Source organism: Numida meleagris, chromosome 2, assembly GCF_002078875.1.
Source record: "Numida meleagris isolate 19003 breed g44 Domestic line chromosome 2, NumMel1.0, whole genome shotgun sequence".
Classification (NCBI taxonomy): Eukaryota; Metazoa; Chordata; class Aves; order Galliformes; family Numididae; genus Numida; species Numida meleagris.
The window spans coordinates 28,540,064-28,565,488 of NC_034410.1; the positions used below are offsets into that span (position 1 = coordinate 28,540,064).

At 37.8% G+C, this 25,425-nt stretch overlaps 1 long non-coding RNA gene across 1 annotated transcript in view; it reads left to right on the forward strand.

Annotated features, from left to right (window-relative positions):
- Positions 1 to 25,425, forward strand: part of LOC110394996 — a 115,914-nt gene that overhangs the window by 62,929 nt on the left and 27,560 nt on the right. Inside the window, exon 2 of the long non-coding RNA XR_002436089.1 lies at positions 5,754 to 5,905. This is a non-coding gene — a long non-coding RNA (uncharacterized LOC110394996). The remainder of the gene's footprint in view (positions 1 to 5,753; positions 5,906 to 25,425) is intronic.

The following is a 25,425-nucleotide window of genomic DNA, read 5'->3' on the forward strand; positions in this document are numbered from 1 at the left end:
GTGTGTGTGTGTGTGTGTGTGTGATGTGTGTGTGCAAACTTTCTGTACTGTAATTTCATAACTAACTCTCTTGTTAAACAAAATCTTATAAAAACGTGACTTGGCAGACAACATTGTAAACAAAAAACTTCTTTCTGGCTCCTTCTGGCACTTCCCTGTTTTGCAGTCACCCACATTTTCATAGTCAATTTGGTCCTGAGAAGAGGTGTTGATTGGCCAACTGTTAGACCTTAAAAGTGAGAGGAAGGCTTGATGTAAGCACACCTATAAGCGTTGCTTAAGTTCTGCATGAGGCAGAAAGTTTTTCTAACTGGCTTACATGAAATCTTCTTAAGAATGCAGCTCTTCAAAAGCTGCCTTTTTTGCCTAGTAGGGTTGGTTTTTTTTTGGTGGAGCAGGTCCAAGATAAAACACATAATTAAAACCTGTCATACATCATTCACTTCAGGGCAAATAATCCAGGAAAGTACTTTGGTTTTATTAGCAGGTAAGTGGGTAAGCTTGGCATTTCCTCTGCCATAATTCAAATTTATGACAGCAGACTAATATGTATGCCAGATCTTGTACAGAGAACAGTAAATTTGGTGCCACAGCTTTACTTGAAGGATGATTCATATCAGACTTATAAACATAACACATTATCACATCAGGTGATGTCTAATGTCTATCTGCCTTTCTTAGAAATGAACAAGAGCGATAAGGACTGTAACAGAAAACCACTGATTTCAGGAAATCAGCTCTTTTTCACTGGAAACCAAAAACTAGGGGTTTTTTTGAGCTTATACATTTTTTACTGAAGATCTATCAGGAAGTTTTTCTTGTACCATGTTTCACATTTAATGTGGTTTTTGGAAGCAGTATCCTGTGGTGTTGACCTGTCATACCTGAATGGAAACCCTGAAAAGATGTAACTACAGAACTCTTTTATCTAAGAAGGATAGACTGTAGGTGAATGCCATAAAACCAGTCAGGTACAGTGTGGGAGTTAAAGTACAGACTTGAAAACAGCTAGAACATTACTGAGAGATCAAATCAAACATAACCTTGATTCAACAGAATTGACTCATCTCCAGGCAGATGCAAGTTATGAAAACAATCTAGACTGACATAATTTCTGAAACTGAACAGATTCTATCCAGCTTGTGATAAGAGAACATTCAAAAAGGGAAGCTGTTTTGATTTATTTTGACTTTTAGTTGAAGCACTGACATTCATACAATTGTTTATCCTAACCAGACTCTTTTAAACTTCATACATGCATAGAACATCATTTAGAAGAACACAGTTACAATTTGGCTTTGCTGTTCAGCACTGCCTTTGTCACGGTACAGTACAGAAACATTTTTATGGGAGATGAAACTATTCATTCTTTCATAGGATTTTATATGTTACAGTTCACAGAATGGTTTCATAGAAAGGGGCCAAATTCAGATAAAGTTATCAGTATGCTCTGTGCTTTCAAATGCTTGACTTTGTTATTATCATCTGTGGATATGACTGTGCTTGTGTGAGAGTTTCAGGGAACAGGAAGAATGAGGCTGCCCTGGGAGGGATCTGGAGCCAGGAGCCCTGGTTATGTGATGCCCTCATGGGCAGGACACAGTCCAGGAGAGCAGGAGACACAGCTGGAGACTGACATCGCACAGCATCACTGTGGCAGGGACTGAAAACCCTGGTCTGAGTTGGAATGAGGTTCCTAGCCCATGGCCAGGGATGGGAAGGGTAATCAGATGAGGCTGGTAGGACCAGTAAGGCACTCAAGGCTCTGACAATATATTTTTTCCAAGATTTAATGAGCAAACAAATAACAGCTAAACTCTGCCATATAAACTTCCATGGCATTGAGATGTTTAAATTTTGTCTTTGAACCTATGAGAGAGGAAGTGATAGAAGGAGCAAGACAGGAGGAAGAGAGGTACATTGCAAGAAGTATAAGCAGATCTGTAGTTGGCCCTGATCTCCAGGATGTCCTAGGGAACATGGATTTTTCTCACTTTTTTTTCTCCCAAATTCAACCACTTCTTCCGTGTTCTTTTTAACTAGTGCACATTCTAATTTTTATATCTTGCACACTCCAAATCTCCCTTCTACTTCCCTGTTCTTAGCTGGCAAGGACCACTCATTTTCTCAGGAATGAATGTCCACATCAAGGCATCTTGTTGCCATCCCATTCTTACCCAGTGTATCTGAAGGTAACCTGCTCAGCTTTTTCATCTCAGTCTGCTTTCAGACACTTGCCTCTTCTCTATTTCCTTGTTCTGAGTCCCCTTGCCTAGCTAGTTCTTTCTCTTCCAGTCCTGTTTTTTTTTGTTTTGACTGGACACTTCTGTCCTTTTCTTCACCTTCACTGGGTATCAACTAGTACCCTGTGCATCCAAGACAATTGTAGCTTGTCATAGTTTTATGATTTTTGGTTATTGGTATTCCACATCATAAGATCATGTAGTGCACTGGGAGTTAAAGAGTTAATACTCTAGTTCCGTGGATAGTTCCAGGTACCTGGTTCTCAGAAGAGAAGAAGAACTACACTTCCCAGGGGACTTTGCTGCCCTGTTACCATTTTCTGCTCAGAGGGAAAGATAAAACTGTCTGCATATCACGAGACATTCCCTCTTCTCTTCCCGTCTCTCGTCCCGGCAGCATCTCGCTCCCCAGCCGTCTCACCATTGGCGCTAGAGTAGGGCCTACCTTAATTTTGGACACTCTCTCTCATTTTATCAGATTTATTAGCTTAAATTGTAATTATATTGTATTATAATGTGTTATTTTGCATTCCGATATCTTATTTAGTAAATTAGTTTGTTTCTCCTCAGATCTTTGCCGCTGTTTTGTTCTTAGGCCCATCTCCCTACCCTTTTTCCCTTTTCCCTTTCCCAGGGCGTGGGTCTGTGCGTCTCCTACCCCATTAGTCATGGAACCAGGCCGAACCTGCCCATAAACCGTTGACATAGCTGTGCCCAAAATAACTTTTATTACACAATATACAGCTGTATCCAACTCAACTACAGTATTAAAATATCAGAATAAGGAATTGAATATTATAATTGAGAAAAAACAGTCATCAAGGTAGACTGAATACCAATTTATTGCATGAATTATTTATTATTCAAAAAGGGAGTCCAAACTGGTGGAAAACTTTGTAGTGCTGATTTGTTGATTCATCTTCACAGAAAGGGGAGGAAACCTAGAGAGGATTTCCTTCTGATCTTCTGCAATTTGAGCCTGTCTTTTTAGATTGACAGTTTTATTATTTGCTGTTAAACTATCCCTAGGCATATTTCCTTCTTTTCCTTCATCTTCTCTTTCTTCTTTTCTTCTTCTTCTTTTTCTGCAACCGTGAGCCATGCAACTGAAGTTGCAATCAAAGCAGAAGTTCAAATTACTCTCCAGACTTTTCATGCTTACTTACTACTCTCAGAATTTGCAGTCCAAAATTATTCCCAATTGTTTTTGCAGATGTTTTAAATAAGATCATTGAATCTTTTATTCAGAAAGCTGATGGACTAACAGGACAAACTCCAGTGCAGGGTGCTAGCTTAGTCTTGTGTCCTCCTTCAGTGCTTTCGCAAATTACAGGGACTTGCATTTAAAGGGATAAATAGGAGTTTTGTCTGAATAAAGGCTTCATCTAAGTACAGACTTCAGCTGAGGGTTTTACTCCTACAATTAGAAGCATCTGTTTCAATGTAAAGCTAACATGATTATTGTAGAAGCCTTTGATGAATAAAATTCTCAAGCCCAAAATAAAATTAATTAGTCTTAAACAAATCTGGTTTGCTGCCCAAAGTATAGCTGAGCAATCAGATTTCAAATGATTGTTCTAACTCTTTATTCAGCTTGAAAAATTGGGGGGATTTAAAGGCTAACAACTTTAAACTAAAACATTGTAAATTTACACTATTCATCATTATGGGAGGGTTGGGTAAATACAAAAGATTTTTGGTATCTGAAGTTCTGCTAAGTATTATCTCAGTCTTCCGAACCTCAAGAATATGGATATTTCAAGTTCCTACACTATATGGCTTATCACCATAACAATTAAAAATGACAGTTATTTTCAGAATGAGCAGGAACAATACGGTTAGTCTGCTCAGTACTAACTGTTGAACAATTTACATTGTATTTCTGCAACAAAATCATTTTCAGGGTAAGTTTTTAACATTTTAATAACATACCAATATTTCAGAGAAAGAAACATATTTTCTTTATTTTTATTGAGGTGGTGTCAAAAATCCTTGATTAGATTGGTCCTTGTTATACAGCCTGAGGGCTCATCAAGTAAGCAAGGAGGGAAAACAGTCCAAATACATGCAAAGGGATTTTAAACATGCAGATCTTGAATGACGTTTAATGCCTTGCCTCTGAAGTACTGTCTTGCTAGCTAGACAGCCAGGGTACATGTGGTGCCCAGTATCATGTGTTTTATATGTTTGAAGCATTTAAATATTTGTTACCTCTCTCTTTCCTCTGAAAATATTTATGACAAAATCAGGACAGTCTCACTGTCCATCAGGGATGGATGGTGATGCTAGGATAATGCTAATGTAAAGTTTGATTTATTTCTTATTATACTGCATGTCAATTTAAAAATAAGCATAATATCCTCAAGATTTTGTGAGTTATTATAATAATAAAGAATATTATCCCTTGGCAAAAGTGTGAGAAATGATCAGGGGACCAGAAGAATTGTGTTGATGCAATTCAGTGATATTATCAGTCCCATTTCATGTTCTCTCTATATATTTATATATCACCCCAAATCCATTGACTAGTCTTGGAGAGCCTCTAGGTACATAAGTAGTGTTTCCATACTCGGCTGTATTTGTGCAGATGTCTGAGCTGGTGGGGTTATCTGGTGCCAGCATTAGTTGTTGCTGCATTTCTGCTATGGCTGGAGCTTGACTACATGAGCATCCTTCCTCAATTGCATTACAGGGCTGAGCGGTGGTAATACCATGGAAGAATTGGACCTGGGCATGTTGGTCAATGCCTGGCTAAACATAAGCCAGCAGTGTGCCCAGGTAGCCAAGAAGGCCAATGGCATCTTGGCTTATATCAGAAATAGTGTTCCTAGCAGGAGCAGGGAGGTGACTATTCCCCTGAACTCAGCTCTGGTGAGGCCGCATCTTGAGTACTGTGTTCAGTTTCGGGCCCCTCTCTGCAAGAAAGACATCAAGGCCCTGGAGCATTGCCAGAGGAGGGGAACGATGCTGGTGAGGGGTCTGGAGCACAAGTCCTATGAGGATCTTCTGAAAGAACTCTGATTGTTTAGTCTGGAGAAGAGAGGTCTCAGAGGAGACCTTATAGCTTTCTTCAACCTCTCGAAAGGAGGTTGTGGCAAGGTGGTGGTTGGCCTCTTCTGCATAACTAGTGATAAGACTAAAGGGAATGGCCTCAAGTTGCTCTAGAGGAGGTTCAGATTGGATATTAGGAAAAATTTATTCTCCAAAAGTGTGGTCAGATGCTGGAACAGACTGCCCAGGGAGGTGATTGAGTCACTGTCCCTGGAGGTGTTCAAAAAATGTTTAGATGTTGTAGTAAGAGACATGGTTTAGTGGGAAAATATTGGTGGTAGGTGAATTGTTGGGCTGGATGATCTTGGAGGTCTTTTCCAACCTTGGTGATTCTATGCTGCAAGATGGGACCTGGGCTGGGCTACGCGTATACTTTGGTTCATAGGAAGAGGTGATCACCAATAAGATACTTGTAATAAGTGAACTGACTGGATGGGCTTCTATCCTTTCTGCATTTAGGAGGAAGCCAAGCCTTCACAAACCACAAGGATTTGCAGGCACTGGGGTGGAAGCAGGAGATGTCAAAGTGTGGGTCAAGAAGATTGGCAGTCCGAATGGTCCAAAGATCAGGGCTCAGCCTGACTAGCCTAGGCACAAGCCTATCTTAACTGGTAAGAAGGATTATCTCCACTGTCACATTTATTTATATTTGGTCAAATTCTGTCAAGCATTCTAAACCAACATTTTATACTTGCCTCTGGGAAGATGTTGAAAGCTTTCAGCTCCCATTAAACTCATGCTTTGCATAGGTATGGTTAAACCTTTAGTGCACTTTTTACTTCCCCAGTCTTAGGACAACAGGGAATAAATTTTCTGTGCTCTGCAAAAGTATGATAGTTTCTTATGCTTTGTTTGGGGTTTAGGACCTGGGCATGCATACCGGCTTTTAGGTTTTGATGAGTGCAGCCTTCCTGCTGTGCACCTTCATTTCCATGAGGAAGGAGCCCAAATGCTGTGGGCACACCCAGACTTTTCTCCTGAAGGAATAGGGATTGGATGCAAAGTACATACCTGCCCTGTAGTCCAAGAGACCATTAATGCAGGGTACAAATGACTGGCACATTTATTGTACTTTCCAGCCCTGCGTTTGTCCTTGCCTATGACCAAGACATTGTTCCAAGTTCTGAAGCTACAGATAAGTTCCCTGATAACTGCCTTTAATGCAGCTCTACAACATGCAATGGAAATTGCATTCACTCTTTACTTCTTCACGTCTGGTATACTCTGTGATTTCCTTGATGATACTTATGGGGATGGAGAAACAAGACCAAGTTTGCAGAATTTGCGTAGTTATATTCTGGTATGGTCTAGCGGATTTTCTGTGGACAAGTTTGGATATGGAACCTTTAAATCTGTAAGAGAAAAAGCTCTAAGAAGTTTGTTTGTATTTTTTACATTAATCATCATTTCCACCCACATCATTAAAAATATTCCACAAAACTCTGTGTTAGATAACACTGTATGTGGCTAAGATACAAATTCCTAAATTTTTGGTTATAAATAAAGAACAGTATATATATGTATGTATTATATTGTTAGTCATGACTGTGTTAGATCTGTTAAATTGCAGTGAAACACCCAATAAAACAAAATGGCTTTTCTGTAAATACAGTCTCTTTTTGTTCCTTTAAAAAGATGAAGATTAGAAGAGAGAATGTCATAATGTCATAATAGGAAGCATGCTCAAAAGAGACTTTTTGCACACTTGAGAATCATGGTATAATATAACACCAGGCTGGTTTATTTTGTTGATGAATGACATGTTGACAGCTCAGTGATAAATGGTGTGTGATATTGAAATGGTTATTTGTCTTTTTCCTTTTCCTTTTTTCTCTATTTTTTTTAACTTGTGCTATTATTCTGGTAAACTGGCATTTGGAATTAAACGAGAAAGGGAAAAAAATCTACAAAGGAAAAAAAAATACAGTTCAATTGAAAATTTCCATCTGCTTCTAAATTTCTAAACTAAATGTATTTGTTTATGATCAGTATTAGAAACTGTGTCAGCCACGTCAACCAGACTTGAAAATACACTGGTACATACAAAAATATCTACACAAAATATCTCTCCACAGAAAACAGTTGTAGATCATTTAATTCCTTTGTCTAAGCCAATAAAAGGCAAGGAAATACACGATGAATCTATCTGAGGAACAGCTCCCACTGAAAACACTTATTCCAAGTGCTGAGGACGTTGCCACAATACCCTCTGGGGAGATACACCTTCCCTATCTGCCCGGTTGCTGGAAATAAAAAGCTGCTCCTTCAAAATGGAGTTGGTAATCACAAATCCCACATCCTGTTATCTGGATCTGAAGAAGTTGTTTCCTCACTAAAATGTAATGAAGGCCTAACTTCTGTAGTGAATTTCTTTTTCCTAGGCTGCTTGATGATAATCCCATTTCCTCAGTTTTCTTCTACAACATTCTACAACAGAGTATAATGTGGGAACCTAGGAAAAAGGGATAATCATATTTGATTAGAAAGACTTTAACACTCAAATGTTGCAGAATATCTGCCTTTTTCTCTCTTACAAAAGAAACCAACGGTGTACAACAGATTTATATTTTGTTATCTGCCATGTTTTTTGAATGAAAACACAATAATTTTTTTGCTCTGTGAGACATGAGGAACATAATTCTCAGTTTGAAATCTTTTTCGGAGATGAAGCTAGGAGATTCTTTTTCTGATATTTGTTATACAGTTCCTCCTTGTGACACTGTACTCTGCTTTCCTGCTTGTCCCGATGATTTGAATGATGATATATCTTACAGATTTCTGTTGAAGTCTCCATTAAATTAGGAAGGCCTTATTTTATAGTTTCCTACTTATGCCTTTTAGTTTCTGACTCATTAAAATTTCCTGGAGTACACTGCAGGTAGATACTCTATCTAGTCCAACCACACAGAGCTTTCATAAGAAGTACTTTAAGCTGTTTATGCAACATCCTTGCATAGTATCATTAAGCTATCTTCTCTTTTGATGTACACAGTACATTAGAAGATGCTGAGTAAATAATTTCAGCTCTTTGAAGTGCTAGACTTATTTCCATTCTGCAGAAGGAAATCACTGGAGCATAACAGACAAGCACTCAATTACAGCACAGCACTACTTAGAGTAGAAATTTGTGTGAGAGAGAACTCTATCACCATACATGTTCTTGGTGCAGCTGAGGCCTTGGTGCACACTCACAGCTAGCAGTGTGACATGTAAAGAATATACCCGCACCACACTTCAGTGTTTTATTATTGTGTCTTAACCAAAGAAGGCAAAATTTAGAACATGTTTCCAAGGTAAGGAAATGTCTTTGTTTTATCAAAGCAACACTATTAATCTTGGAAGTGTTTTATATGTATTTTCTAGTTGTAAGTTTTTATAAGTGAATTTTCCTTGCATTTACAGTGCTGTAGGATCATAGTTTCAGAGGTGCCTGCATGCTTGTTATGACTTAAGAGGAAGTTACCTGGAAGATACCATGTGTGACAGTAGCATGAACTGGCTCCTTTTGCTGTCCACGTAAGGATTTTCATTGTCTTGAATGGCATCTGGATCATTTTCCAGCTGCCATGGTCATTTGCTTTGAGAACCTCACTTACAACCTCTTCAATTACCTTTCAAACATAAACTGTTGAGGCTAAGAGTTTTCCAGCTGCTTGAAGCTAAAAAAAATTCCTGGCACCATGCATCTACTAGAATCATTAATCACCAAATTAAAAAAAAAAAAAAAAAAAGGGAGACCAGAAACACAGCGCTAAATCCTTGTTTGGCTCCATCAGATATTTATGTAATGGGTGTACATTGAGCCTTATCAAAGCACAAAGCTCTGAGCTTTGCTTCAACATATAGACATAAAATGATTCAAACACACACACAAAAAAATGAAAGTATGAGTCATTGTGTTACCAAATGCTTCTCTTTATTTCCATCTCCATGGAAGTTCTGAATTAAACTACAAGCTGTTGCTACTAAATGGTGAACAGATCTGCTCAGTCCAGAAAAACACTTCTGCATCCATGATCTCTCCTTTGTGATAACTGCCATAATATTACAGTCTGCTCCTGGAGCAGCAGGAAATGGTATTCAAATTTTGCCTTTCTGCTTAGCCCACATAGATATTTACTCAGAGATAATAAGAAAATACTTCACAATTATGCTGGCAGTCTACTATCCCTTCAAATCCATAGTCTCTGCAGAAGGGAAAGCTGGAAGAACTATTTCAGTCATTTAGGGTATATGTTTCTCTGGCACACTCATAATCTGACCAAAGCCATTATTTGGAAGTCATTTGGACTCAATCATTTTCCCTGTTAATGAGGAGTTACTGAATCCTCCAAACATTAATCCCATTTAGGAAAACACAAAGGCAATCTGTACCTTGTATCAAGCAATTATGATTGCATTGAGCTTGAGGAATTCAGCCATTTGTTGGAGGTTGTTTCTCCCACAACAGACCCTCTAAATAGAATTACCAAGTCTTTCAAATGTTAATTTGTTAAGAAAAATATAATGGCTAATAAAGACAATTAGGTTTGTATTGTAAATACTGGACTGCAGGACTAAAGCTGCCATGGCTTGAGAAGAGAGCGTGGCAGGAGTTTGTGCAATGACTGAGGCTGGAAATTGTTTTTCCTACCAGAATAAAGAATTATTAGCAGATATTAACATTGGTCTATTAATGTTGGTCCCCAAAATAGATGTTACTCAAGTTAAATATAACACAGGGGCAAATAAAATGAACCCTGATTTGATTTATTTTCCCTTTGCAAAAACGAAGGTTTTGCAAGTAATCCTGAAGGTCTGAGATTGCTAATGAAAGAGTAATATGACAGTCTTGGAAAAAAAAAAAGAGATTTAGAGATAAGAGCATCATATATAAAAGATTGGTTCTTGTAACTCTACAGAGTTCTGCCTGTGCCTCAGCAAGAGTACTTTGTTCATTACTGGGTCCCAGACTTTGAGGTATAGACAGACAAGCTGGGTGTGGCCCAGAGAAGAGGAGTAGAAATAAGTTTAGAAAATATTAGTTTTAAGGAAAAGTCTAAAGAAAAGGCAGTGTTAGGTAATGTATGACGTAGCATTCTGTTAGATCCTAGGAAAAATTTCTTCTCCATAAGAGTGGTAAGGCACTGGAACGGGCTGCCCAGGGAGGTGGTGGAGTCACTGTCCCTAGAGATGTTCAAGAAATGTTTAAATGTTGTACTGAGGAACATGGTTTAATGGGAAATATTGGTGATAGGTGGATGGTTTGACCAGATGATCTTGGAGGTGTTTTCCAACCTTGGTGATTCTATGATTCTATGATATGGTACATAAAAGGTGCTGTGAGAAGGATCAAATTATTCTTTTTACACTATGGGAGAAAAAGAAAAAAAAATCATTAATTCTTAGCTAAAAGGATATCTGTGATAGATTTGTTTTGAAAATCCTTGTTATAAGGTAGTCAAGAGTGAAAGAACACTGGGAAACCTCTTTCACTTGGTGTTTTTACAAACTGCTTGGAGATACATTTTTAAGGATGATTATAATATTTTTCACTTGTCTATGTCCAGAAAGAAATTATACAATCTCATGAAGGTTATTCTAGATCTGTTTGTAAATAGTATGGTCAAATTTCTTTTTAATTATTTTTTCTCATCTCTGCTTGCTAGAAAAAAATCCCAGGCTGAATTTTCCTGGTTTTATTACAATGGTACTTGGTCATTGCTCTCTTCATAACAATCATTTTATTCCCCAAGAGAAATGCTCATAAACAGCCTAAACAAACCAGAGAAGTCCATGAAACCATTTAGGAACTATTTCGACTCTATGACTAGATCTAATTTTAGGAGCTCAGTGTCTCAGGTGGTATGGAAAACCACAAGCGATTTTTTTTTTCCCATTAGAACCTGGATAGATATTTATAACACCTGAAAATGTCAGGGGAGTTATTCATTCTTCATCTGCTCGATAAATTATTGCAGTGACTTTTTCTTAGTGCAGTCTGTCCGTGCAGGTCATTCAGAAACTTCAGTTAGTGCAGTGTGCTTTTCTGTGTTTGGTCATAATATTCTCTGTCCTTCCTCCTACCCTTTTTTTTAACACTATATTTTGTTATTATTCACCATGCAATCTGATGTACTGGTTTTACTTTATTAACTATACATGCTTATGTCCTCAGCTAGTTCAGAGTTCATGCTTTTCCATGCGATTCTGGTGTAACTGTGATTCTTACATTCTTACCCATCAGATTTAGACAGTCAGACTTGAGCAAAAAGTAAAAAATGGCACATTTCTTATGTTTTTAATTCTGAGTTAAGGGATCTCCATGTATGTTTTGGGAGGGAAATGAGGGGCTGACACATTTTCTTCTTTAAAAAAAAATAATTGTTTTTAGCTTTTGATTTATACCCTTTTTATATTTTTCATTCAGAAGAAAAATATAGTTTATATAATCATGGAGAAGACGTAAAATGTAATACAGAGTTCATAAATCATGCAGCCCTTGATGTCTACAAGTGTATACTCATATTCATAACTTGTCTAGTTACATTTGCGTTGCCAGAGAGACTGTTTACTTTTCCTTAGAGTGTGCAAAACTGGACAGAAGTTTTCCAGTGCTCACTGCTTCCGTTTCAACCAGAAATACTGTGTGAAAAGTTCTCTATTGTTTCAGCACTTCCTCTTTCAATTTCATTTGGAACTGAGGAGTAGAGGGAAGTGAGCAAATGGAAATTAGAGAAGAAAAAATCATCAAATTTTTTTGATTTTTGAAAAAATCAGGAAAAAAAAAGGTTTTTTGTTTCTTTTTTTTTCATTCAGTTTAGGCATGATGGAAAATGTGTTTAATTGAGCCATATTTGTATTTCAGCTGTTTGTATTACAATTGGAGAGAATAGGAGAGGGGGAGCAGCACCTGAGAGGAAAATAGTGCACCCTATGATAAGGATCAAGTGGATATGTAGTCCCTTGGTCTCTCCTGCAGCTATATAGAGGAACATTTGTCTGTCTTTCAAACAGAGAAAGTAAGTTAAGGTGAATCCCTTTCCTTCTGATCCCTGTAGCACCTCTAAGTACAGGATGACTATGGGTGGCAGGTTTGGAATTCACTGCAAGTAACCACCTATCAATAATTATTTCTACTCTCTTCCTCTGTATGTATTCTTAGATCACTGTTTTGCTTGTTTCCAGGTTTTTCTTAACAAATAACCTGGTAATAGTCTTACTTCCACTTGTTTGCTGTTGTAACAAATCTTAATTATATATCATGTGGAAATGTCATGGAATGAAGATATGAAATACATGTATATGTCTGCTCATTTATGTCATGGTTTTATTTATTTATTTCATTTATTTATTTATGTCAGGGTGCTTTTACAAATATAAGATAGTTTGCTATTACCGAAGCACTATTTTTCCCAGTTCCTAATGCTGTTGTCTAAGACATATGCAGTGTTATAGTCTGTTACATCTTAATATTATACATACTCTGAAAGAAGACCTAATGCCTACAGCCTACTGCCTACTGCCATCCCTGCAGAGCTGTTGCATTCAGCAACCTGACTTGATTCAGGTTTTCGGCATTATTGAAAAGAAAATTTTACAAACTTGGGAGTAAGCATTTGACTCAGGATGATACTATCCCTGTGTTATTATAGGCCCACAAGTAGGTATTATGCACTGTTAACTGGGTTTTAATTGGTTAAAAAATTAATTGTACAGATAAGACCTTTGGCAGAGAAATTGAGATATAAATATGATCTTCAGTGTTGAGGATGACGTTTGGCCTGTTTGTGCTTCTTCTTCATTGCAAAAGACATTTCCAGCTTCAGCATAGTATTTTCTAACACTTTAAAGAAAGAAAATCAAGTGCAATAAGTAACAAAGCTCTAATTCAGCTGTCACTCATATAAAGGCAATGTCCAATGTCACCCATTATACTCAGTAACAAAAAGGCTGTCCCAACTCTTATGAAGTCAATGGGGAGATCACGAGCAGCTGTGCTACTGTCACTGAAGAGGCTTCACTCTGTTCTCTGTCTCTGATGCTGGGTAACATAGCCAGTTTGTATCTATGTCTTAGTGCCTTCCCTGTACCCCATGCAGGGTGCTGGCATCTGAAGTGCCTGCAGGAAATGTCCCCATGTTATGGGCTTTGGCTGGGAACTGCACTTGGACCTTGCTTTTGAAAGTGTGTGCAATTAAAGCCATACCCAGGACTGTTGGTTGAATGGTTCAGATGATCCTGGACTAGAGCTTGACTTTGTGCCCTGGACCAGCTTTATTTGTTAGTAAAGGCACATTTGACACATAAGACCAAAGCATTGGAATGGTTTCCCAGAGACACTCAAAGCATGAGATAAATGTTTCTGCTCAAGTAACACGTTCAACAGAATTACATCTCTCCAACAGTTTAAGCATGTTGCTCCTATTTCTGCTGACCTCCAGAGACAACAGAGCACAGGGCTGGAAAGCAAGATCTCTTCCTTCACTAAAATAATGCAAGGACAAAATCTGAAAATACTGAGCTTGCACAGCAGTTAGAAGGACGCACTTTGTTTCACAGGTTCATTAAAAACACAAATGTGAAACATTTTAAATAGATAACCACCTTAGCTAAAGAATTTAAATGCAAGTATATCAAATTTCAGGGCTTGCAGTTCTACTTCAATTTCAAAATCACATAATTCTATATGAAACAATGACATGAAATGTCAGAGAGGATCCATGACATGAAAAGGACTCAGGCAAGACCATTTGTATGTTATAGCAGGAAATGGTCCCATGAGATCTGATTGGCTGGGCATGGACTGGATGGTCTGAATTTTAAGAAACTGGAGTGGGCATGAAGTGGGACAAGGCCTTTCAAATTCTGCATGACCTCAGATGTTACCAAAGAAGTGTGTTTTCATTGAGTCACTGAAGGTATAGGAGCTGCAGTCTCAGCTGATGGGATTCATTATTGTAATTGTGTCAGGAAGCCATACTGTTTCACAGTTTCATAGTTCTTCTCACACTACATTTTTGCGTTTTGTTTTATAAAACTATTTGTGCTTATTATGGTAGTGGTTGAGGGTGACAAGGGTAGAACAATGCTGTGGTAGTCACATTCAAGAAGAGACACTGAAAGCTGAAGAGATTTATCTGATTAAAAAATGCCACCAAAATGTCACATGTGAGACAGCGATTTGTTGGTTTCCTCACTCACCAAGCAGAGATCAGGGATGTTGCCACATGAGTATAGTGATTAGTGAGGCCTGCAGGACCAGCTCTGTGCCTAGGAGAGTCCATGAGCACTGTGTGTGGTGGTCAACGAGAAACCCTGCAGGCAAGGAGGAGTTGTAGGCCCTTTCTTCTTGCCTGCTTCACCTTTTCTCCTGGCTGTAGGGAGAAAGACTTCTCAATTTCCAATCCATAGCCCAAGCTATGGATCCCTCTTATAAAGGCCTCACTACTCTGCTTTTGAGGAAATGCGATGGTGTTGGTTTTTTTCTTTCAATATGGCTTAGAATGCGTGGTGAGTATACTGTGAGATGGCTTAAGCTATGGAAATCCTGGGCTCGGTAATTCCTTTGATCGAGGATTGTACCCTATACATACCTGTACATCCCAGAAAGAGGACTAAGACCTTATGGTAGGTTCTGTTTGCACTGTTCAAATGGGACTTTGCACCAAAAGGAGGCAGGCCGAGCAGCCTTTCTCTGACTGGAGGTGTTTAGGAGGAAGTGCTGATTCTCATATTATTTTGTGTATTGTTCCACCAGCTTCACGGGCAGTGCCTGTGCTAAACCCAAGGTGATCCCTCCCCACATCTCTCTGTCTGCTTGGGTGAATATCTGGTTTTTGGGGTGGAGTACAAGAGTAGGGTCAAGTGACTGAATCTCTTCTATCTGAGGTACTTTGGAGCTTGACTGAGAGCAAATCTTTTAGGCAAGTGGGAAACTTCAAAGTAGATAAATAATAATAATAAAAAAGGAAACAAACAAAAAACCCAGCAAATCCTTAACTAGAATACATCTAATTCTGGACTGTGCACTGTGTTATTTTTAAGAGGGTGAGATGGGAAATGATGGTACATGGTACAAAAGGAAATGTGAATAGATTCTTAGACAATTCCTGAAATTTCTGCGTAGAAAACATTTTAAAGTATCAAGATATGAATAACTACTGGAAAGAATATGGTAAATCACTATTGGTTATGGAAGGAATTGAGGAACTACTGTAGAGGTCATATTGCTAATCAGAGATTCAGGAAAATGTACCCTTGGTAAATCAGAATATGGTGACTGTCCCTAAAGGGAAGTGGTTGCTTCTTGCAAGTTGTCTGATTTTTACCTTCTTTTTTACAGTCAGCTACTGCTAGCAATCTTACAAGTGCAGAATGAAAGTGTGATTTCCTGTAATCTTTTTTTTTTCCATCTCTCCAGATTTTATAGACCTTGTTTTACTTTCATTGTTAATGCTGGGCAAAAAAAAAAAAAAAAAAATGCACATACATTCACCTCCTTCTATTGCACAAGGGAACCAGGAATATTTTTGCAGCAGAGTCATCATTTGGCTCCAAACAACAAAAGAGTATTTATTCAGCCTTGGGACATAATATAATCTAAAGAGGGACAAGTGATATTTCAGAAGGTAAGACTTCTCTGTTTCCCAAATTTCTGCTTCTAATTAACTGAAACTCGATGTGAAAGTTCTTTTCATTTCCTTTTCTCTCTTTTTCCTGTCAGTCTGGGAGCATTGCATACTGCTCCAGAACTGAGGAAGAAGCTGTTTGTCATCAGACTCTGCAGAATGTTGCCACTAGGTCTAGTAACATTGGCATATTTATCACGCTTGGCAAATTCCTCCTGTCACCACTGGATACCGTTCACCTTCATTTTATATGTTTTTTCCACAAAACATCAATTTTGAGATGCTGCTTTTCTTAAGAGATATATGCCCCAATTACATCTCAGTAGAAATACCTGGAATACCTTTTCCAAATACACCTCTGTTTATTAGAATGATTACCATCTTCCAATAGAAATTATTTCAAAGCTGTAGCAGAAAGCTTAGTCTAGTTGACTTTACTGATATAAAGTATTTAGTGAAATGGCAAATTAAAAGGTCATTTTCCACAGGTTCAGCTCCATTCACAAAAAGTGTTTAATCTCATAGAATCCACTTTTATTGTATGTCATTTGAGTCTGGGCTTTCTTGTGGTTTTCCAGAGTATTCATTAGCTGGGGAGATAAGATTTACAGAGAAGTCTTGGAACTAATGGAAATAACATTTGCTGTGGATGGACTAAAAAGTTAGCACTCTCTGATGTGTTACTGAATTATCTCTACCTTCTTCCTATCTGTATTTTGTTAGGTGGTGATTCCAGCTAAGGCGTGCAAGTCCATTCCAGACCATGTAGGTCTGAGCTGATATTACCATGTTCGGTGAAGATACAGCTGATAAATGCTTGTGATTACATGCCCCTTGTAATTTATTTATTTTTTTTCTCCTAGGAATGAACTGGGAAAAGTTCTCACACAATTCACTGCGCCAAAAATATTGGGGCACCTGTTTCCAATGGCAGAAGGGCTGAGGAGACAGGTGGAGGTACCTGCTGCAGAGACCCCATCTGCTCCCAAACGTGGGCCTCCCTGGGCAGCAGCAGTATGGAAAGCAGCTTTACTAGCCAAGGTTTTCTGTGGAGCTGAGGGTACTAGATATTGCCTGTAGGCTATGTCTCTGAGTCCTACCAACACAGCTAAGCTCTTACACCTTTGATTTTGTCTTGCTTTTGGCTTTTAATTCTTGCTGTCATGCTTCCTAGCCTTGGATGCTCTTTCCAAGTCCTGCTGCTTGTAAGAAGTATGTCATGGTAATAGTAGATAGTTGCACAGCTTACACACAAAAGTGACTTTGGAACCAAATATCTTATGATGATCTGTGGAAAAAAGTAACTTTTAACAATGATTTTAAGACTTCTGCTTAAAATATAAACTAGATTTTCTCTGGATCTTAAGAAAAGTTTGATACTTCCACACCTATCATGCCACTTACTAAATAACCTTATGTGCCCTTACATTTTCTGGTGTTGATCAGAAGCAGAAGTACAATACTGATATTTAGAAATAAATGTTTCTCTGGAACTTTTTTTCCCCATCTTAATACAGATAAGGAAGTACCAGAAATTTCATTTGGAAGGCAGCTGTTGCAAAATTTCTAACACAATTTTGCAGACAAAGGAGATTAAAATAGAGAAGTTACAGATGAAACACTGTTGTTTGGGTGCTTATTCAAGCACAGGGCTTGTAAACATACCCAGTACTAGATAACGTATTTTAATGCTTAATGTTTTGGAAGTTCAACAGAACCCTCACAAGATTTTCCAGACTGAGAGTTCAGATCACTGCTTGCTTCTGAAAACCTTAGCTGTTGAAGACAGCATCTCTTTCTCAAACAGCTTCGTGTGACTATCACTCATCTTTGTAATATATGAGTGCTTGGAATAATTGCTAGTCATGGAGGTATGACAGTGTGAAAACTCTGACTGAAACTGTGAATTTTATTTTGCACTCTCCATCACCATGAAGACAGCAATGAAAGAAAAGCTAGTAAATAAGTTTACAATTTTAAACAATGTTAAAATATTGCTGCCAAAATTTCTGTTAGCCAGAGAAAAGGATAGGTATACTGAAGTGCTAAGAAGCAACAGATATACATGCTCCTCTGTGGAACTTTGTAGAAAAACTGCTAACACAAATTGATTTTATCATTCGTAAAGTAAAATCATATTGTCTCTAGCACAATGCATAGCAAAGCTGGCAAAATAGAATTACTAACCTCATGGCAGATATATCTGTCTTAATTACGTATGAAATTAATTTAAGAAAAAGTGAAATGTGATACCCAATGCTGTGAAAATATTTTAACTGTTGTAGAATTCACAGTGACAACTTATCAATAGCTTCTCAATTGAAATGAGTAGCGTCTTATTTTTTATTCCAAACCACATACTTTTTTGTTGCTCTGAACAATTCTGAACACTACTAGAATTCCAGTTGCTAAGCAATTCGTAGAATATCAGTGGTTAACTCTGTGTCATACTTTGCAGGGCCTGGTGCTATAACCTAAGTATAACCTAAGTATACAAATGCCATTTACATGCTGGAAGATGGGGCTATGATGAATAGTAGGTTCCTGCTAGGTATGAAAATATCTAGTCACTGTGTCTGGTGTTAATTATTCTAGAATTAGGTCTTTCATAGCAAAGGACAGGTTATCTAAGAAAGGAGAATAATAATATAACTTAAAGCTTGGTATAATTACTATTTCCTGGCAGATTCTGCCTTTGTGTGTCCATACTATTATTTCTATCCACAAATACCATGTATTATTAGCTTCTCATCATAGCAACAGTGTGGCAAATGTTTTACTGACACAGCAGTTTGTGAAGAAGTACCATTGTTTAAGAGGTAAAACAGAGAACAAATTAAAATATCCCCCCCAAAGACAGGGATTCAGCAAGAAGTCATTCCTAAAGCAAGAGGAAAAGAAGGAAAGAGGATGGAAATGAAATCTTGATTGAGCTAAATGATGAAAAGTTAAAATAAAAGACAAGGAGCCATCACACTAATCCTTGATTGCTTTATTACTGGAAAGATCTGGTCTGGAAAGAAATTGCTCATGTGTGAGGCTGGTAGCATGTTTAGTTCTAAATGACCCATATGCACAGTCCATGATGCTACTGTCTAGTGGTGTAAGAAATTGTTTGCCGGCCTTCAGCCTCACCAGATGGACATCATCCTATTTCTTCATGAGTTGCTGTGGGTGTTGCAGATTCAGACCTTGACAGGGTAGTGGCAGCCCTTTATATCCCTCATGTGGGGTGGAAAAACCCCACAGAGCTGCATGTCTTTGGAATGGGGACTGCTAGGGATCTGCCTTTGGGGAATGTGAGACTGGTCCCAGCTTTGCTGAGTTACATCCTTCCTGGTGTTTTATGAAGGATGAGCTCTGAAATTCACGGAATTAAGTAGCATTTTGTTCCTTCTGGAAAGCACTGAAAGTCAAAGTCATCTGTATGCTGCACCTGGATTCTGTGAGATTAAACACTTTTTGTGAATGGAGCTGAACCTGTGGAAAAATTGAATTGCTGAAACTTTACTTATCATCCTTTGAGTTGCTGGTAATAGACAAAAAATAAAAAAGAAAGAAAAAAAAAGCTTATTTGTCTTACCTACAGTATATAGCCTCCTTTGCCACAAATAATAATCCATGGAAGCTGGCTTGAAGGTTATTATTAATGGCACATATACGGAGATGAGTACACTCTGTATTTGTGATGTTTCTATTTCCTCGCTCAGTCCTCTAATTAAACAGCTGTGCAGGGAAGAAGGAATGAGAGATCACATTTCATTAACATTGGCTTTGACATGCTTGGAGCTAAACAGAGAGCTGAAATGGTACATGTGACTGGTTTAAGAGAGCTAGGAGTGAGGTACAGTATTTCTGTCTTTCACTCCATCTGGGATATAAAATGATGAACAGATTTAGACACAGTCACCTCCTTATCCTATTCTTACTTGAGTGCAGTTGTGGATCTGTGCCTTTCAGTACTCTCTTAAAGGTGTGCTTTTGATGTTAGCCAGCCCTGTTCGGCAAATAAGCGGTATGTTGATATTGGCACTGTACACAGACTGTTATACTTTCCATATACAAGGAGCAACACAGGCATTTTCAGCTTAGTCACCGTACTTCCCTTAATGTGAAGGGAGAAATAAAATATTTGATGGTTAAAAATGTTTATTCTCTGTCTTGAGTACCTTAGAGATTTCTTCAGGTGATGTACTTCTTCTGTAAGTAATGCAATACACAGAGTAAAAGTCCAGCTGTGTAGTCTTTGCCATGAAATGTAGTGTCTTTTGCATTCTAGATTTTAAGAATTAGAATGTTAAGAAAGTACTACTATAAATGAGAAGGTGATTTTTTTGACCCTTTGTCTTCACTGAACATACTGCACATTACATTTTCACGGACAACCTTTTGTGCATATCTCAGATATGATATATGATTTTTATGTCTATTATTTTATAGAAGTGGAAGTCAAGAGATGGGTGATATTGTTTGTCTTACTGATCATAAAATGCTTGTATAAGAGGTATTAGTACTTGCTGAATTATTCAAGAAAGTTTACAGGACACATTCTTGCTCCCAGTCCCAGTTTAGTAAACAAACCTGCTTTCATTTTGAGGGGTGTGTATGCGTGTGTAAACAGAAAGGAAATGTTCTGAAGCCTCATGGCTTTGTCTGAGTCACTGCAGTGTACTCTGCAGCAGCAGAAAGCAATTGTTGCAAACAACTCTGGTGAAAGCTTTTAATAGACACTTGGCTGGGTAAGAAAGGAAATGAGTTTTAGAATGTCATCTGTGATGGTGATCAATAATTTGCACTTTCTGTCTTTTTCTTGTGTTTTGGATGAAACATCAGACGCAATTTCTTATGATACTCTACTACTTTCACAGGATTAGAGTAGTAAGCTTTAGAGCCCTGGGCAAGTTCCAGTTGGCACAGCACAGACTGACACTGCACTCTCAGATAGGCAAATTACTCCTTCTTCATCCTCTGTTCTATACTTCTCTTCTGTGAAGTGTTGTTCCAGAGGTTTCATTGAGAAGTGACTTGATCCCTCCTATATACAGTTTATAAATCACTTTGTAAAATGCAGTGAGTGCCGTGATTCTCTCTGGATTAGAGGTGATCCGCAAATAGCTGTGCTTGTTAATAACTTTTTTTTTTTTTTAAATAATTTCACAGCCAGCATTCACTTTGTGAAATTAGTTTCTTTATAGCCTATTATTTTGCCATGACATGTCTGAGCATGGAAGTCATCCAAGTCTGGTGGTGAGCTTTCTCTGGGAACAGCAAACATAGACGGAGTGCAGCAATGACAGCAGCATTAACAGTGGCAGTACACCAGGGAGCCAGGGACTGGCCTGCTTCAGTTGAGGTGGATAACAATTTCTCCAGACCTTGCAGCTTTGGTCTGATCCAGTGGCTGTAAAAAGTTGTCCCCAGAGCTGATTTTTTGAGCCTTAGTGCACTGGGAACTGTTCCTTATTCAATTTTATAAAAGAAGTTGCACTTGATAGTACCTCCCAACATCTTCTCATGCCTGAATTATGATTTTAACAGGAACAGAGCTGTGATGGCTGACAAAGAATTGTTTGAGGAATCGGGATGCTTCAGGATATCTGATGAAAATTCTCATAGGTTCAGGTCAAGTTTAGTTATTCACAAACTGGAGACAACTTGTTTAAAAAACAGTGAGGCAACAACTCGGTTTCTAATGAGCCTGTGGCAACAAAAAATGCATACTCCTGACATGCAGCCATAAGTAACTCCATGCTATTTCATTCCTCTCTTCCATTAGCAGCAGCATGAATGAATCCTTGTTGTAGAACAGAGGATTAAATTTAGGGTTCAAAATGTACACATTTTATAAGAAACACTAATGAGAAATTCTTAAGATGCACTATTTCCTCCAAATGTTGGCAAGAAAGAAAAGAAGAAAAGAAGAAAAAAGTTATTATGTTTTCCCTTGATATCCACTTATAAGGTATAATAAAATGCATTAGATCTCTACTCCATGAGACTACAGAAATTTTTTGTAATTTTCTTCTTATCTAGTGTATTTCCTTTTTAGCTCTTATAGCTTAAGTAGTATGCCTTTCAATATTCTGAGGGTAATTTATACTCATCTGTCACTAGAAGTATTTTTTATTTTTAATTTCTCATTGCTGAAAGACAGTACTTAGGATTATAGTGACCTAATTGTCAGTGTCTAACAACTTTTTATTTCCCCACGTTAATCTTTCCATATTTCTGGGAACATGTCTGCACCACCTGTTCTGAATATTAGGCAACCGCTTGGACTCAGAAAATTACAAATTATTTTTTTAAATGTACAACATAGCCATATTTTTAGACTGTAAGTACTGTGATGCTTCTCTAAGCATTAGGGCCACAATATTAAATTATACATTTTTAGTGAGATAGGCAGTACTAATCTAAGACATAAATAAAATGTGATTAGAAGAGGAGACATAAATAGAATGTGAGGAATGATCAGGTGGGGATCTAATCTTTCCAGGTTGTGTAGACTTAGTGCACTAAACGCTCCCTGTCTCTAACAGATTAACATTAGCATAGCCAGGAAATACGTGTGTTAAGAAGGAATTGAGAGAATGCTATTACTCTTCAGGGGAAAAATACTGAAAAATTACCTAAAAGAAAGGTGATGTGACAGAAGCCTAAAGACACAAATGAAAGGAAGATATAAAAAAATACTGGGAACGGTGTACTCAAGAAGACTGGGTACAGGAGTTAGGAAAATGTAAAAATATGAAACCTGAATACAATTTCACTGTTCAGAATAGCACGTGGAAGTCTTGATATTTAAGCAGTCATATCATCAATGGAGACAAATCTCTGTCACTCCAAGGTCTGGGTCAGAATTTCTGTGTGAAATCACAGACACAGATTATTAAATATGACAAAAAAAAGCCAACACCATTCAACAGAAAGTATTGCAACATTTCTTTCTTCTCAAATTTTGTGTGTATATGCATATATGCATATTTGGAAGTCTGACTTGCCTGGAAAAGTATGTCAGTATCTGGTCTCGAGTATCTCTTTTCTTTCTGAATTTTCCCAAGACATGGAGCATTTTACTGCAGCATGAATAAGACTCTTTGCAAGCTTTTATCTATAACATCGTTTTAGTTCACCAAATCTGTTTATTTGTTTTCTACCATCTTCACACTGCTTTCTCTACTAGAATTTGTTGATAACAACTACTAAACTTGGAAGACCACCTACACTGCTGCCATGCCTTTCAGCAGCAGCAGCTTTCCAAGAAATGCATTCACTGATTCATGAACACTAAATAGTAGCTTATTGTATCTGCATGAACACTCCCATTTTCCCTCTAACAAAGCACCCATTTTCAACATACAATTCTCAGTATGGCCATTTTCAACTTTAGCATTTGTAAAAGAAAAATTGTCCGCAGAGAAGATAGATGGTCACAAAAAATTAAGTCCCTTTGTTTTAAAAATGGTTCACTATGCAAGGATTAATTTGCATAGCTCTATTACTCTGTGTAGCTGTATTAACTGTAACTGAGTCAGCTACATGATACAAAATATGGCTTTTAAAAAAATTATTAAAAATATAATGCAATAGTCTCTATTTTGTGTTTTTCTTCTCCCATGTTTTGCTGCTTGCAGCCAACAACAGTGCTAGAATTTGTATCATCAACAGGCTTTGTAGCAGAGTTCACAGATTCCTGAAGAAATGGACCAATGTAAGCAGAATAACTTGCAGTAAATAGGGAAATGCTTCAATGTTCTTTTAGTGACACGTTGTCTTTCTCTTAGCATACTTCAGTACCGTGGTCTGTCAAATTGTTCAGTCAAATCTGAAAATCCAGTCTTGACAAAATTCCTACATTACTGTTCCATGAAGAGAGCTATTAAAATAGTTCCCACAGCTCTTGCTTCTGGCTTTGGACCTTAGGCTCTCAGTTCAGCAGAGCATGGCTATATTCTTGGAGCATGAGGCTGGAAGCAGACAGCAATGGTATTAAGTTGTTGATAATTACTTTAATCGTCAAGAAAAAGCATAGTAAGGATGAATTTTGAAGTAGGACATTAATAACACGTGGATATATGTTGATGAAATGTTTTCAAGAAGCATTCAATTAAGACTGCTTTTCAGTTTTCTGAACAAAACAAAATAATAAAAAATATAAATTAAGAAGTCATGGAATTTGTATTTTTTTAAAATTATGTAACAAAACATAATCAATGCTGGGAAAGGGAGCTTCAGCAGTCTTTCAGGCCTCCCATACCACATGGTGTTGCCCTAAGGCAACTCCAAGCAGCAGTAAATAAATGAGAGTCCTTGTCAGAAAGAGTTTATAATCTGTGGGCCTTCTCCAGAGCGGATCAAACGCAATCAGAATCTAACCAGGAGCTCAGAAGGATTTGTGAGAGAAAGCCAGGCTCAAAATGTTCTGAATTAAAACTGAATGAATGATTGATTTTTTTTTCCCCTTTTGGTTCACTGGCAGCTAAAAGAAGAAAGAGAAGTAATTTCATACAGGTTTCTGCTACTCTCTGGGTGCATGGGCAAGAGAAATTTTGAGCTATTTTTACAGCTGGTATAATCCTGTCAAGTAATATCCAAACATAAGAGTCCTCAATTTTTTTTTTTAAAGGCAAATAGAAGGTTAAAAAATATCTCCTGATCAAAAAAACAAAGCTAAAGGACATTTAAAAAGCTTATTTTCATTTAAAAAAAAATCAGAGTGCTTATCTCATAAAAGTGTTGAAATGGAGTATTTTGACTTTGGAAGCATTTTTTTGCTATTATTTCCCCCACCTCCACCAAGTGCAAATCATGCAATGTAGCAACAGTGGCATAACCAGAAAGCTTTCCAGCATCTCTGCATCTGATGTTTGCAGTGAAGCAATTTGGCTTGTAACTTTCAAAAACCGCTTTCTTGAGAAATTGAATGACCTCCAAATTACTGATTTAAAACTCTTTGTTTGTTTGTTTTTGGAACTGTTTTTTTCACCATTCGTTTGGGTGTTTATCTCTTTCCTCCTACCTACTTTTTGATGTTGGAGAACCAGTTTGTGACTCACACCCTGTTCCTTTTTCTGTTGTCAGTTTTGCCTCATCTGATATATTTGCTTTCTCCACTATTTCCTGTGTTCCCGTTGTTTTGGTCTCAGCATTGCACATTTGTTGTCTTACCCATCCTTGACCTATGATCATCGCCATTCACACTTGCTTTCTGATGTGACATACAACTCTCACATTTCCTGCTATTCTTGTGCCCTTCCTCCCAGCATCTCCATTGCTCAAGTCCCATCATCTCAGCTGAGAGACCTGAAAGGCAGCTGAAGCAGGGTGGCGCTTGCCCTGCAGGACCTGTCCTGCCTCTGGCTTTTGGATTTTGTTAAAAGAATTTACACATTACTGTTAGTGTTGCCAGAACTGAGGTATGTCTCCCATATTTATTAGGACATTATTTGCGGGCAGTGTGGGTGAGAGAAGAAAAGCAGCTTTCAATTTAAAATTTGCACTGCTCTGACATCCTGATTCAT